The sequence below is a fragment of the Neomonachus schauinslandi genome, chromosome 5 (genome assembly GCF_002201575.2).
Source record: "Neomonachus schauinslandi chromosome 5, ASM220157v2, whole genome shotgun sequence".
Lineage (NCBI taxonomy): Eukaryota > Metazoa > Chordata > Mammalia > Carnivora > Phocidae > Neomonachus > Neomonachus schauinslandi.
In genome coordinates, this window is record NC_058407.1 from 170,478,344 (window position 1) to 170,494,994 (window position 16,651).

Sequence of the window (16,651 nt, forward strand, 5' to 3'; positions counted from 1 at the left end):
GGCAGTCGCTCAACCAACTGAGCCACCCAGGCGCCCTGCCTTAATTCACTCTTAAAGGAAAAAGGAACCCACCTGAGCACAGAGCTGATTTCCTTTTTTGCCCCTCTGGGTTTGGGCCTGGGAAGCAGCTACTTTACCGAGGTAACCAAAGAACTTTTAATATACATTAATGTTTTGCAGACGCTTCCTTTTATCAACTGATCCCTGCAGCATTATTATTGTATTCTGAAAACTGGGATCTGTCAATGAAGAATTGGATTAATAAGCAATTACGACACGGAATCTTTCCTAGCACCTGCTCTGCCTGAATACTTCACGCCTGAGGATGGACCACACTTCTTCCGTGCTGGGCCTCAGTTTCCCCAAAGGTAAAATGAGAGTTTGGCTGAGATGCCCCCAAGCATGGCTGTTGTTAATGCTGCTGTGGTGCCATTCCCGCCAATCAGCTTCTCCCCAAATTCTGGTCACCTGATAGGGTCGTTTTCAATTTCTTTAGCAACAGAACTTTTAGCAGGCAGAGCTTTGTGCAGAAGGGGAAGGGGCAGAGAGAGAGAGAGAATCAACAGAGATAGGTGGAGCTTCTCTGGGGAGAGCAGGGGAGGTCTCACCACACCCCAGCACCCTCCCAGGGGGCCTTTGAAGACAGTTATCCAGGAGAGGCTGCAGGGGGCGCTGGGGCTTGGAGTCCATCCTCAGAATGCCCCACCCAAAGCCCGCTTGCTTCCAGCTTATTCCCACATGATCTTCATCTTCTGGCTGATGAGAGCAGGGGTCAGAGAGAAGAAATGGGGCCCCACTCACAGTGATTCTGGGAAGGAATGTTCCCTGGCAGGAGGTTTTCAGTCCGGGACCCAGCAGGAGAGAGCACACTCCAATGGGGTCACAGCCTGGAGTTTAAGGGAGAGACTACTGAATAAGGTGGGACAGGGTTTAGGGGAAACGGCAGGGGGTGGAGAAGCAATGGGAAGGCCACCACACCCCGGAAAAGTGTAGGAAAAGGGGGAAAAGTGTAGTCCTCAGGGGGATGGCCCGGCTACTGCCCAACCAGACCCAGCAGGGCCAGGGGCTTGCTCAAATCTCCCCACCTGCTCACCCATCTCTTCCCCTCATCTCCTCTGGCCACACCCAACCAGAAGCTGGAGAGCAGGGACCTGGGGAGGCAGCCGGTGGAGGTCAGCCTCCTGGGACGCAGGACAAGTGGAGGAAACATAAGATATGGACGTGGAGCAAACAAGATATCTAGAACCTGCCCCTCTGTCTCTCCTAAGCTTCTCACCAGGGAGTTTTTAGTGGCCAGTGTTCCAGAAAGTTCCATTTCAGTAAGAGTGCTTGGTCGGGAGAAGGCCCTCAAACTGTCAGGTGAGTACTACCTCCCAAGAGTAGGTGGGTACACGCAATGCTCTCTGCTTTTAAAAATGCGGTAAGAATAGCACTGGGCTTGGAATTATCTGGCTCATAAAGATATCTGGGGGAAGTTTAGTTATGCCTCTCTATAGAAAGCAGGATGACTTAGATCCCCCAGGGGAAAAAAATTCCCTGGAGTCATGGCTTGGTAGTGATACAACAATAAAAACAAAGCGCTCCTGTGTCCATTAGCTCATTTGGATCTTTCCAGCGACCTGGGCAGGTGGGTGGGGCAGATGAGTAATGACCTGCTTTTAGCGGATGAGAAAAGAGGCTCAGAGAGGTGAAGTAATTTGCCCAAAGACACACAGGGAGTCAGCATCTGAGATGTGGCTCTATTTTTCTTTCTAGTGCTTATCACTCTCAACGATACATTATGGATCTATTAGATGGTTTCTGGGCTCTTTCCCTCGTCGAATGTAAGCATGGCGAGGACAGGGGTTGGCCTGGGAGGCAGTAGAGTGTGTTGATCAAAAACTGGACTCTGAAACCAAATTTTCTGAGTTTGCTCTTTACTAGCTCTGTGACCTTGCCATGCCTCAGTTTTCTTGTCTGTAAAATGGGGATGGTAGAGGTACTTTCCAAATAGGTTTGTTCTAAGAATGAAGGGAGTTCATGTATATAAAGTGCCCGGCATCTATTAGATGATCAATAAATATGTGTTGAATGAATGAAAGCTGGAACTGTATGGTGGGAACAGTACTCTAAGCATGATACTCTGTTCGGGTGGTACTCGAGATGGGGATTATTCTTGGCATCTACATCCAGAAACCCTTGGACTTAGATACACGGGGAGCTGGGCCCTGCCCCCAAATGGCTGGCTTAGGAAATAGGGCTGCTGGCCCTCATGTGCCTTCCTTCCTTCTCCCAGTTCTGTGAGCTCTGCGCTAAGTTCTTTGCTAGACCCTAGCAATGATAGACAATCAACTAGACACTTCTCTGCCTTGGAGGGCCTCTGGGGGGAAAACTGGGGAGGGCAGAGGAGATACAGCAGATAAAAGTGGAGGAGTGGCACCTGGTCAATCCTGTGCCAGCCTGAGAGCCCCACACTCAGTACCCCAGGAGGGCCCCCCACTGCCAGGACCAGGGCCCAGAACCTCAGTTACAACAGAGTTCTCAGTCATGGGGTATTGAAGAAAATCAGACTTCTGTCCAGATCCAGGGCCAGGAAGCCAAAGTTACAGCTTTCAGGCTGTGTGTGCCAGCCCTTGGGCTGGGAACTAGTGCCTCCTGGAACAGCTCTCCTCTCTATGAAGCAAAGGGCCAGCTGTGGAAGGTCCACAGGGGGTGGTTTCCAGCCTGTGAGAGACCCTGCTATTGGACATTCAACAGTCACTCGCTCAGTGCTTTTCCTGGCACCCAGAAGGACAGGCCCTACTGGAGGTCCAACTGCTTACGAGACAGGCCTGTCCATCCGTGATGGTGGCTGGGGGGTGGGCAGGTAATGTGGGTAGGGCATGGCCTTCTCTCCTTGCTTGAAATGAGAAGTGTGGCCTTGTCCGATCGGATACTAAGTGCTTGCTTCTAGAACATTCTTAGAACACAGAAACCTCCCAAGTGGAAGGAGTTCCATGGCTTTGAGTCTCAGTTCTGCCCTTGGGCAAGTGATTTAACCTCCATGAGCCTCCATTTCTTCCCTGTGAAATGGGAATAATAATAATAATAATAATAATAATAATAATAATAATAATGATAAATGACTACTGACCTCCCAGAATTGATAGATCAAGTGGGATTATGGACTTGAAAATGCTTTCTTAAACTTTTCACTAACCACCACCAACTCATGATGTCGAGCATCTTTTCACTTGCTTATTTGCCACCCACGTGTCTTCCTTGGTGAGGTGTCCATTCAGATCTTTTGCCTGTGTTTTGTCATCAGGTAGTTGTGTGTTTTTAGATTGAATTTTTTAAAAGATTTTATTTATTTTTGAGAGAGAGAGAGAGAAAACAGGCAGGGGAAGGGACAGAGGGAGAAGCAGGCTCCCCGCTGAGCAGGGAGCCTGATGCAGGACTCGATCCCGGGACCCCAGGATCATGACCTGAGCCGAAGGCAGACACTTAACCAACTGAGCCACCCAGGCACCCTTTTATATTGAATTTTAAGAGTTGTTCATATGTCCTAGATACAAAACCACTGTTGGATATGTATTTTGTAAATATTTTCTCTTAGTCTGTGGCTTGTCTTGAAAATGCTTTTAAGCAGGAATATGCTGCCTACCTGTTAAGGGTCTCCCCAAATGACACAGAATGGAGACCCCAAGAAATTCCACCTCCATCTACAGATGCTTATCTCCTAGGGTGCTTCCATGGAGCACGTTGGGCTCCTCTGTGCAAGGTCAAGAGTTGGAGCTGGGAGTTCTGATAAATTGGTTTGGGGCTGGAGGTGGGAGGGGAGGGAACAGAATTGGAATGTATTTAATATGCCTCCATGTTCCTCAGCCGGTTTCTGCAGGTGTCTGCAGGTCTGCAGGGTTATGTCCTTAGCAGCCTGATCCCTGCCCCCAAGGGGGGCATCTCATTGCCACCTCTCTGTCCCAGCTCCACATTCCACGCAGTTTCAGTGTGTGGGTTATTGTTAGGCTGGTGGGGCAGGGTCCGCCCAGACCCACAGCCCTAGGGTAGTTCAGGCTCCAGAACCCTCTGATCTGGAAAAGCCACTGAGACAAGCCTGAGGCTTCTGGCACCTACTTCCAGCCTTGGGCCCAGAGCTGCCCCTGACCAGGCACTGCCCAGCCCCAGGCTCCTGCCTCAGCCCCTTGGATGACCTCTTTAGAAGCCCAAGGGTCATCCTTCCTACTTTCCTCCCCCCTTTCTCAGGCAGCTCTGAGCTGGCTTTCCACAAAATGTTGGAAACAACTTAAATGTCCATCTATAGGGGATTAGTTAATAAAATGAATATAAAGAATAACAAATAATATAAATAATATAAATGTAAAGTTAAATAAAGTACGATGAATATTTTTTAAACCGACAACGTAAATTCATATTCACTGGCATTCAACAAAGCCCACTGCATAATGTTGGGTTGTTTTTTTTTTAAAGAAAGTTTATGGAATAGCTTGAAGCCATTTTTGCAAAATGGCACCTGTATGAACAGATGTGCCAAGAGCTTGTCTGAAAGGATGCTCAGCCAGATGATCACACCCATTAGCTCTGGGTGGTAGAATTTCAGGTGATTTTTTGTTAAACCTTCTTTAAAGATTTTATTTATTTATTTGAAAATGAGAGAGAGAGAGAGAGAGAGAGAGAACACAAGTGGGGGGTGGGCAGAGGGAGAGGGAGAAACAGACTCCCCGCTGAGCAGGGAGCCCGATGCAGGGCTCCATCCCAGGACCCTGGAATCATGACCTGAGCCGAAGGCAGACGCTTAACCAACTGAGCCACCTAGGCGTCCCAAGTTAAACCTTCTTTAAATGTTATCAGTGTTGCCTGAAGTTTTTTCAATGAGGACTGTTTTTAGGATCTGAAATTATTTTTTAGGGGGAAAAAAAGGAAACAAACGTCAATCAATGTGTCTCAAGAGGCTCCCTTCATTTCTGTGCCCCAGGGTGGTGGTTGCAGGGTCCTTCCTGATAAGGTCCAGAAGCTACATTCCCAGCTGTTGTTTGCCATCTTGGAGGAAAGGGGATCAGTGTCTTCCCAGGAGGGCTGCAGGAAGAAGCCTTGGCAGGTGGAGGAAAGTTCACAGTGCGGTCCTTGAAGACCAAACATGGACACAGAGCCTGAGGCCCAGAAATAGCCTCTTGCCCCAGAGACCCTTGGAATCCTGTAGGGTCATCTCAGGGAAGGGTGAGCCCCAGCAGGCCACTGCTGGAATCTTCCTCACAGGCTCTGAAATGAGAGGGCTTAAGACAGGCTCTTCTGAACACAGTGCTCTGCAGCTGGGACAGAAAGAACCTAGGACCTGGACAAGGAGTTCTCCGAAGTCAGCTCAGCTTGAAAAGTCTCTGATTCCAAGTCAGCTGGAGATTTCCTCATTCATGGTGAATTTTATGGGATCCCAGAAATATGGTGGTCAAGGCTGCTGGAGATAAATTTCTCCAGCTGTGTTTCTTTCTTTTTCATACTGCACTTAGACTTATATCTCAATTTGATTTTATTTGGCACTGAAGTACCATTTTTATTTTATTATTTCAAAAATATCTAAAAATCTTTCCAACTTTTCATCTTCTTGGCATCATGCCTTTTTGCCAAGAAGTATTTATTCTTATTTTTCCAAAGGAGAGAGTCTCTTTATTTTCTGTGAGTCTCCCAAGGTTGAATCAAGCCCAGTGTCTGAAAAACCCAGGTGGACTCAAACCCTAACTCAGCTGGGTAATCTCTCATCCATCCATCCATCCATCCATCCATCATCCACTCATTCATCTATCCATCATCCATCCATCCAGCAACCATCCATCATTATCCATTCATCCATCCGTTCATCATCCATCCATCCATCACCCATCCATCATCCACCCATCATCCACTCATTCATCCATCCATCTGTCCATCATCCATTTATCCATCTGTCATCCATCATCCACTCATCCATCTTGCATCATCCATCCATCATTCCTCCATAATCCATCATCCATCCACCCATCATCCATCATCCATCACTCCTCCATCTATCTATCCATTCACGCATCCATCTGTCCATTCAGCAGGTCCTCCCTCTGGAGTCAGGGACTGGGTTGGAGTGAACCTTTGCCTTATTTTCCTGCACTCTCTGAGGAGAACATGTTCTCCATGGAGCAATTACAGGGAGTGAGAACATTGTGCTAGACACACAGTGCTGTCTTTGAATACCTAACTCACTTCCCTATCTGGGATTATAATAATATCCATCTCACCAAGTTGTTACAAGGTGAGGTGCGAATGGCAGAAAGACCTTGTGTGATTATTAGAGCCCAGGTGCTCAAGTGCTGACAGGTGAGTTCTAAGTTCCTTGGTGGTAGGGACCCTGTCTGATTCACTCCTGCACCTTGCAGAACCAGCAGAGTGGGTGCCCAGTCCCTGGTCCCTACAGAGCCTTGTCCACGGCCCAGCTCCTGGGTCACATAGCATCAGATGAAAGCCACACAGGACCCAGGGCTCTGGGTGTGATCTGTGCCTCTGATATTCAGAGGCCCCAGAGGGGAGAAACGTCTGTAGACTGCCCCCACACTCCTGGAAAAGAAAATGCTTAGGGTAATCAGGCAGATGAGGAGACTTGGGAGCAGTGGGGCTGGGTCAGGCCATTAAACAGAACACGCTTTTAGGAAATAACTACAGTACTGAGGAATTCAGGTTCTGATTTTATCAGAAAGCCCTCAGACCTGATGAATAATTGGTCTTTGGTTTTCTTTTGCTGTCTTCCCACCCTGCCTTTTCCTTTCCTTAATATCCCCTTTTCTCATCTCCTACTTCTGGGCCAAATAGCATCTACCAAGAATCTAAAATTAGCTCCTTAAGGGTCATCATCCTGGGAAGTTAAAGTCTCCCTAGACCCCAGGGACTCTCTGACACATTTGTGTGTGCACACACACACACTCACACACAAGCTCTCACATGCAGAGGCCAAGCATCTTGACGGCTGCATTTGTCAGGAGCCAGTGGATTCCCAGAGACTGACCTCAATCACGGAACTTTTCCTAAACCCCCCCCAAGGAATTGTTACATCAGCTTTCTAATTCTGGGGTTCTTTTTCTTAAACTCCTTTTATATCATAATATGATGAATAGACATCTATAAATAATCAGTGATGTACCAAGTTGGGAGGGTTGTGAGAGCAGTTGGCCAGGAATATGGGGAACAAGGGGGTGCATTGACTGTAGAGGATTTGAAACAAGAATGAAAACTGACTAGAAATCAGCCTGCTTTTATTACCACCCTGCGCTGGCCATTATAAGCGAAGTCAATGATAAGTACTCCTCCCTGCCTGGGAAGACGTCTGCCCTGCACCCTGCACTTGGGATGTCACCGTAAACAACAATATTAACTACAACAACATAAAAAAAATGTGTTCCTGTTTCAAAGAAAGAAGTCAGAAGGAAGGACATCCTGACACCTGCTGCAACACAGATGGGCCTTGAGGACTTTACGCTCAGTGGAATTAAGCCAGTCACAAAATGACAGGCATTGTATGATTCCACTTACATGAGGTCCTTAGAGGAGTCAAACTCGCAGAGACCCAAAGTAGAAGGTTGGGTGTCCAGGGCTGGGAGAGGGCCTTGTGGAATTAGTGTCTGATGGGGACAGACTTTCAGTTTGGGAAGTGGAAAAGATTCTGGAGATGGATGGTGGCGACAGCTGCCCAGCAGTGTGAATGTACTTCATGCACTGAACTGTATACTCAAAAGTGGTTAAAATGGTCAGTTTTATGTTACGTGTATGTTACCACCATAAAAGAGAGAAGGGAGGAAGGAAGGAAGGGAGGAAGGGAGGAAGGGAGTCAGGCACCATCCCAGCACAGGTCCAAGCACCGAGGCAAAGATGGGGCACACAGACCTGGCCTTCCCCTATCATGTAAGCTCGGGCAAGTCATGTCAATGTCAGCAGCCTCAGTTTCCCGCTCTGTGAAACAGGATTGGTAATTCCTACTACATCAGAGGAGTCAAGGCAGGTCAAACAAACCAGGGAAATAAACCCATCCTGGTAATTCATTCTTGAAAATTTAATATAAGAGTTTGCTGGATGGGTGTTCTAGGACAGTGTCGCCAGACCAGTGGGCAGATGGCCTGCCACGGTCAGCAGAACAGAGGTTGGGAGGGCCAAGGAGCAGGGCTCAGCAGAGGGTGGGGCTGATGGAAGGAGGCGGGGAGTGGGAGGCCGATGTGGGGGCTCCTTGCGGTCAGATGGTGTGGCTGATACTCATGATTGGGGCTTAGGCATAGGGGAGGATGAAGTGACTTCCATCTGAGGACTCAGGTTCCATCCAAAGCACTTTTCCTCCCACTTCTCTGAGTCCTTTAGCACCTGTGGGCCCTGCTGTGTGCACTGATTAGGTTTATTCAAAGAATGCTGGCTCAGCTCGATGCTTGGCTTGGGAAGGTTACTGAGCATGCCCCGTGTACACCCTGGGTACATTCTGGGTGATGGGGGAGGGACATCTATAACACAGTGGGGGTAGAGGGGAGAGCCTGGCTTTGGGGCGGGGTGCCCACTTATGCATTCAAAAAATATAATGAGCAATGACTCTTTCTGGCATTGGGGATAAAGCAGCGAGTAAAACAGATAACACCCCTACCCTCAGAGCTTACCAAGTTCCGTGGGGGTTGGTGGCAAAGCAGGAGATGGAAAACAAGCAAGCAAGTAACTTCTGCATTTCAGATATTAACAAGTGCTGCTAGGGAGTTGGACAGGAATTTGAGGTTTGATTTTAGACAGGGTGATCAGGAATGGTCTCCAAAAACTAAGACCTGAAGGGAGTGAGGGAGGCATAGGGAACAGCGGGTGCAAAGGCCCTGAGGCCAGCACGGGCCTGATGAATTTGAGGGGCAGAGAGGAGACTGGGGTGGCTGGAGCGGGACCGTGGTGGGAGTGAGGCCAAAAGGAACAACATGGGGGGCAAGGAAGTGCACAGAGGGCCTCATACACGATTGTAGGTATGTTGGGGAGCACTGAAATGTTTGAGGGGCAAAGTGGTATAACCAGAGCTCCATCTTCAAGGGATCCCTCTAGCTGTGTGTGTGTGGAAAAGCCTGAGGGGGAAGGGACACAGCCAAAGCAGGGATAGGGATGATGAGGGGAGGGGGACTCAGGTGCAGGGGGACCGGTGGGTGGTCTCAAATGCCTTGTGCAGAGCAGGGGGCCTGGGCCAGTCCTTCTGATAGCCTTGGATCCCACAAGTTCAGGCCTCCTGTATGTCATCCTGAATGCCCTCTCTTCTGACACCACACCAGCCACCTCGGTTTGAAACTACCCACCAGCTTATGTGGTCTCTGTCATTGTTACCCACCACCATGTCCAGTGGGTCACCGAGTCCTGCCCAGCACTGAACCGACTGGCCTTTGCTGCATCCCCACCTTGGTGTCCTCCAGGCATCTGGGTGTGAGGGTCCAACCCTGAAGCTCCATGCTTTACTCACTCAGAGCCCGGCTTCTCCCCATCCCTCCCCTCCAGGAACCAGGCTGTCTTGGGGTCCGACCCTCCTCTCTCCTCTCCCACTGCCACCACCACCGACCACCCCCACCCCCTGTCTGCCCCTCCTCCCTCTGGCCCTGCCCTGGAAAGAATCTGCCTCTCACCTCCCCAAGGCTAGCCTAGACATTCTAAAGTGACACAGTAAGAAGGGTGGTGGATATCCTGAGGAGGAATCATGGTATTTTGGTTTTCGTTTTTCATCTTTATGTGTGAGAGATTCATTCTGAATATTTATGGGTGAAGTAATATAATTCTATTTCCTTTAAAACCCACAACGAATAGGGACGCCTGGGTGGCTCAGTCGGTTAAGTGGGTGACTTCGCTCAGGTCATGATCCCAGGGTCCTGGGATGGAGCCCCACATCAGGCTCCCTGCTCAGCAGGGAGTCTGCTTCTCCCTCCCCCTCTGCCCATCCCCCTGCCTCTGCCTTCCCCCCTGCTCCTGCACACACTCTCTCTCAAATAAATAAATAAAATCTTAAAATACACACACACACCCCCCAACAAATACCAATAAATTCAAAGTTTAAAAGGTGGTGGAAGAAGAATTAAGATGGTGTTGGTAATTATGGAACCTGGGTGACCGGTACTTGAGGATTTGTATTTTTCTCTCAACTTTTACAGATTTGGAACTTTCCATAATAAAAAAGCAAATACAATGCAAATAGAGACCTTGGGGTGGGGTCTCTCCTGTTCTCTGGACCAACTCCAAACACTTTCAGAGTGAGTAACAGGTGGGGTGCAACTCACTGACACTGTGCAGAATTCCAGGCTCATGACGATAAAAAGCACCAGACTTGTAGTTAGGTTTTATCATTGGTTTCAAATCCCCTACAGACAGTGGAACCCCTCAGTGCCTGGACCAGGGTGGACAGCTCCCACTGCCCCCTCCCCTGTATATCAGGTCACCTTTGCTCTTCACCTGACACTGTCATCCCTCTGACAATCTCTTTTTTTAGGATTTTATTTATTTATTTGATAGAGCACAAGCAGGGGGAGCATGACAGGGAGAAGCTCGTTCCCCACTGAGCAAGGAGCCCAATGTGGGACTCGATCCCAAGACCCAGAGATCATAACCTGAGCCGAAGGCAGACGCTTAACCAACTGAGCCACCTAGGTGCCCAATCCTCTGGCAATCCTGAACGACCTTTGTTCCCAGGAGAACCATGGCCATTTTTCTCGCTTCAGTGCCTTTCCCTATGCTGTTCCTTCAGCCTGGAGCACTTTTTCTCACAGTTTTTCACCTGCTAATTTCTGCTTTTCCTGAGGACTTGGTTCTGACATCACCTCCTCCCGGAAGCCCTCCCTGACCTCCCTTGCCTTGTGTTGTCCCAATTGTGGTCCTGCTCCCACTCATCATATTCACTGTTGCATGTCAGGGCCTGGCACACAGTGAGGACTCGGTAAATATTTGGATTTTTTTTTAAAGATTTTATTTTAAAATAATCTCTACATTTAATGTGGAGCTCAAACCTGCAAGCCTGAGATCAAGAGTCACATGCTCCACTGACTGAGCCAGCCACGCACCCCAAAATTTCTAGAAGCATATGCCCTTTAACATTTTTTTAAACTAGGCTCCATACCCAATGTAGGACTTGAACTCACAACCCTGAGATCAAGAGTTGGATGCTCGGCCGCCTGAGCCACCGAGGCACCCCAGTTGAATAACATGTGAAATCTTGTTCCAATTTCCAATTTGATACGAAGCCAACCCATTCTCACCAGGACCCAATCTCCCTGCCTGCCTTGGGAATAAACGCTTGCTAACTGTTCCACGGCAGCATCAACCCCAATACTCCAATTTTAGGAGGAGGCCAATCTAGCCAGATCCCAGAAACCTTAAACTCCCAGCATGCAAACCCCTTCCCGGAGGGAGGCTGCAACTGCAGAGGCTGAAGGTCCATGGCAGCTCTGAGGCTGTCTCTGCCTCATCCGGACATGAGAAGCACCTGGGGATCAGGGCTTCCCCCTAGACCAAGTCAATCAGCCTCAGGGCCGGGGCCCAGGTGGCCGGCTGCTCAGAGCTCCCCAGGTGCTTCCAATGTGCACCCAGAGCTAAGATCCATTGACTTCGGTCAGAGACCAACCCTGGGGGGAGGGGTCAAATGCCCAAAACACCTGCTGCCTTCTGAGGGCATTTAAGGCCGGCCAGGGGGCCGGAGGCTGTGGCTGTCTTCCAGGTGAGTGGTGAGAGGGTGGGTGCCGGGAGCTCCCAATGTGGCCGTGCCCTCCCGGATTCCTCTGTCTGGGTATAGACGAGACACCTAGCTCTTGCCTGGGGATTGGGTGAGGCTGCTGCAGTCTTGGCAACACCCCCCCGCCCCCGGCAAAAGCCAGTGGCCTCCTCAGAGGGACGGCTTCCAGCCCAGGCTGGGTCTCTCCTTGTTGAACTCAGTCTCAGTTTAACGAAATTGCGCGAAGTGGCACTTGGCTTGTTTTCTGGGTGGGTAAGGAGGATGTGGCAATTGCTGCATGTCTGTTTACTCAGCAGAGCCCAGATGGGGGCTGGCAGGGTATGGGGAGCCTGACCATACAACAGCCTATAAATCTGTGTGTCTGCGCCTTTACCTGTCTTTCCTTTCCCTGAAATATCCCCCGGGACATGTTCACCCGTGGGAATCATCCCGGCTGATTCTGCCCCCTCCCAGAGCATTCCCAAGCCCTGAGGTAGGATCCCTGGGAAGAGGGCCTGGGGTCCTGCGTCCTTTCTTGCTGTGACCTCTGCCTCCCCTCTGGGCCAATGTGAGCCTTGGAGGGACGCCTGACTGTGTGTCTCCCTCCATCAAACTTCGGGTCTGGACATGTCTTGTCCATGTTGGTAAAGCCCCTTGAATACCAAGGTGGGGTCCCTGCCCTCATGGCACCCCCGCCCCCCCAGGCCTGCACACTCCCATGACTGTTGCTTCATCCCTGTACTCATGCCTGCTTGCTGACCCGTCACTGGGGCTGAGGTCAGTGGGTCTTCCCAGGGAATGACCCTCACTCCAACCCCATGTGTAGTTTTAGCTTAAATCCCACTTGGTTTGAAGAAGTGGCTGTTAGTGCTGTAGATCTGAGCATTCTTTTTTTTTTTAAGATTTTATTTATTTGACAGACACAGCAAGAAAGGGAACACAAGCAGGGGGAGAGGCAGAGGGAGAAGCAGGCTTCCCGCTGAGTAGGGAGCCCGACGTGGGGCTCGATCCCAGGACCCTGGGATCATTACCTGAGCCGAAAGGCAGATGCTTAATGACTGAGCTACCTAGGTACCCCAGATCTGAGCATTCTGACATCAAAAGATGTCCCTAGTTGGGGCACCTCGCTAGCTCAGTGGGTAGAGCATGTGACTCTGATCTCGTGATCGTGAGTTTGAGCCCCATATTGGGCGTAGAGATTACTTAAATAAATCTTAAAAAAAAAAAAAATCCACAGTACAGGCAAGTGGAGAAATGTGTGGCCAAACCGTGTCTATGAAACTCCTCTTCCAGAATTAGCCCCCCAGGGTGGGTGTGAGTTTTTAAAGGCTAACTTGGAGGAGGGTAGGTTATGGGAGTTAATGCTCAATACATTTCTGAGGTATTAAATTGTCTATACCATGAGTGTTAATGTAAAATCAGAGAAATGCGCCTTTCTAGAAGCCAACTCTTGGATGATCTCGATCTTAATTTAAAATAGTTCTCAGTTCTTGAAAGATGCTAACACTCAAAGCTTGGCTAGATCTAGAAAAAGTATTTTAAAAATGGCCTGTAATGCTCCAACCAGAGAAAGTGACTCAGTGCCATGAACAAGACTTAGGAATCCCTAGTTTCTCTTCAGTCAAAAAGAATGAAAGGTCAAGAGCCGCTTGGGAGCCTGGAAGACCATGAGCATGGCCAGGGACCCTTGGTGGGGCCTCTGCCACCTGACTCTCCCAGGGTAGAGTCTCTTAGTGTGCGAGGAGCTGCAGAGCTGCCTGAGCCGGGGGTGTGTGTAAATAATGCCCCTAAGTTGGTGCTCTTTGCCCAAATAACCAGTTTGGCTTTCTTTGGATCTCAGACTCTGGGAACTGATGACGAAAGGTTCTGACTTTGATCTTGTACCTAACTCAAAGCCTCCAGCTTGGCTCTTGATGCCACTGGTGAAGGGTGGCAGGGTGGTGGTTCTCCTGGATGCTGCAAACAGCAATGTGAGGGAAGGAAGCACACTCTGAGCTGTGACTAGAGAAACCTGTGAAAGCCAGAAGAATTCGTTCTTCAGATTGTCCCCAAATGAATGGTTTGGCTACATCTGTGACTTTCAAACTGTTCCTTCAAGATGCCCCCGGGGGGGTGGGTGGGGAGAGGAGTACACTGTTCCCTCTGAAGTTGAGCTTTTTCTGCTTGTGCCATACTGGCCTTCCCCTTGATATTTGAAGGAAGGTAGCGCTCATCTGAACCTCTGGACCTACTTCCAAGGTTCCTTAATGGCCATTTGTTCTGGGCTGTGGCTGAAAGATGATTGGTTCTCATGGAATAGTCCTGGAACCAGGCACTGTCTTGGGTCTCGCCAGAAACCAAAGCATTTCATCCCCTTGTACCAAACTGGCCTCGTTCTGAGGCACATTCAGAGGGTCTTGTGGACCGAGCTGGTCGGGCCGTGAACAGTGAGTGAGACAGCAGTGAAGTGGCAATGCATTAGCAGAGTATTTCAGAAGTGGCCTCCCTTGCTGGAGACCTGTGCTTTCCTATTTCCAACATCTCCTCCATGTGTTAAGTGCCACCCATGGGGGTGACTTGTTTTCTTCATCAGAACTACTTACAGATTGTTGGCTGCAAAGCTTAGTGATCCAAAGCATGGACGCAGGAGTCAGTTCTAGGCTGTAGTCCTGATGCTGATGCCTGACAGCTGTGGGCACTCTGGGCTTCCGAGGGAAGTGACCTCTGAGATGGTTTCCCCATCTGTAAAATGGGGCTATCTCTACCTTACTTTTTTTTTTTTTTTTAAAAGATTTTATTTATTTTGGAGAGCGCACGCCTGAGAGTGTGTGCAAGTGGGGGAGGGAGAGAATCCTAAACAGACTCCCCACTGAGCACGAAGCCCAAAGCAGGGCTTGATATCATGACCTGAGCTGAAATCAAGAGTCAGATGCTTAACCGACTGAACCACCCAGGCGCCCATCTCTACCTTACTATTAACATTGCTTCATTTAATCCCAAGTATGCAACATTCTTGGCATGTGATAAATGTGTTTTGCCCATTACTCTCTGAACCAGGCCCTTAATACTACTCTACTCCAGATTTAGAAAATGCCATGAGCCTTATCCCTTGGAGATGTAGGGTATAGCTCCTCGCTCCAAACTAAATCTCCGTTTCCAGCTGATAACTCTCTTGACCCTGGTTATTATAGCAACTAGAAAACTCTTTTGAGCTGGTGTTTTAAAGGATGTCCTGGGGACAGCTGGCTGGCTTACTCAGTAGAGCGTGTGACCCTTGATCTCAGGGTTGTGAGTTCAAGCCTGATGTTGGGTGCGGTGCGGAGCTTACTTAAAATTAAAAAAAAAAAATTTAAAGGAGTGTTCTGATTTACTTTTTGGTCCCCAAAAGCAACTCTTCTTCCTTATAGAGCAGATTTTGAGGTTACTTAAAGGTAGATGAAAGTATAGGACATGGTTACTCTCTGTCCTGAGCTGCTTATGCCTCTGCTCTGAGGCTCAGCCCATTGGCTCTATCCAGCTGTGGGTGGCTGGTGGCACTTTGTTTAGGGACTTGTGCCCGGCCCGGTAGCTGTTGTTACCACCAGTGCCTTGGACACTATCCTTTTGTTCTGACTCAAATTCCCTTCTTTTTCCTTGTCCCTTGCTGGTTCTTTGTTCTTTTGGGCCCTAGTAGGGAACATCACCAAGATTGAGTTCTTGTTCGGTCATCTCACAGAGTTCATCTCTCTTCTCAAGACCTCAGTCTTGGCTCTCTGCTTCTGGAATTCTCCTGCTTGTCTACACTGTCCCATCCAAATTGATGTGTCTAAATTAGTCTTTCCTCCCGAAATTAATCCCAGCTGTTCTACATTCAAGAATAGAGTCAATAGACTCTGGTCATCTTTATCCAGTTTTCTTTTCTCTGCAGTGTAGTTTGGCTCATCCTGTGTACTTGGAAACAGATGGATACTCATTGCACCCTTGTAAGAAATGTCATTCCCCGCTGCCTTGTAGAAAGTTAAAATGTGGCCTGATTTGAATAACCTCCTCTAATTAGGGACCAGCTCCTTTTGTGACCTATTACCTACCATCCTCATCCAACAAATACTTGAGTACCTACTTACTCTATGTCATGCATCGTGAAAGGGCTGAGGAATTGTACATAAGACACACATGACCCCATTGTCATCGGGGCAAGGGGAAGGAAGATGCACAAACAAGATTTTAGGTGGTGGTAAAAGCTCTGGAGAATATAAAAACCGACTGGGATGATACTTAGATTCTTAGATGGAAATTCAAAGTGTTGCTCTTGGTGAAGCAGGCTGGGGCCAGCTCACACAGGGTGGGCATCATAGAGAGTCTGAGTTTTCTTCTGAACTCAGCAGGCAGCCACAAAGAGTTTTGAAGCAGAGAAAATTATCTTTAAGAGATCACGTGGCCTCTGTGTGGAGAACAGATTGGAATACAGCAATGGTAGAAGCGGGGAGAACAGGTGGAAGGCGGTTGCCATAGAGTAGCTGGAAGATGATGGTGGCCTGGTCCGGGATCGAGGTAATCAACCAAAGAATTAGAAGGAGCGTATCATGCTTGAGACCATCGTGACCCAAGGGTTGGTGGACTGGGTGTGGGAGAAGAGGCCATCTTCCTGTCCTGGTTGGGCGCCACCATCCTGTGCATACGCTCTGTACAGAACTCCTAGGATACAGCCACATGAGAGGGTTCTGGGCTTTCCTTCCAACCTACCCTAGCCATTAAAGGCCCAGTTCAAGCGGAACTGACTCCAAGAGGTATCCCTCCCTCCTGGAGCCCAGGGCTAGCCTCTGGTTCCCATGGTGCTCGTTCCCTGTTGAGCCAGCATGGGAATGCCTATGGAAGCTGCTCTCCCATCCACTGTGAGCCCTTCCAGGGCTTAGAGCAAGGATGGCTGTGGCATAGGAACCCGCACACTGGGCACTGACTCTCTTGATAACTGTCTTACCGGCAGGTGGTTTACTGCTTCCAGTCAAT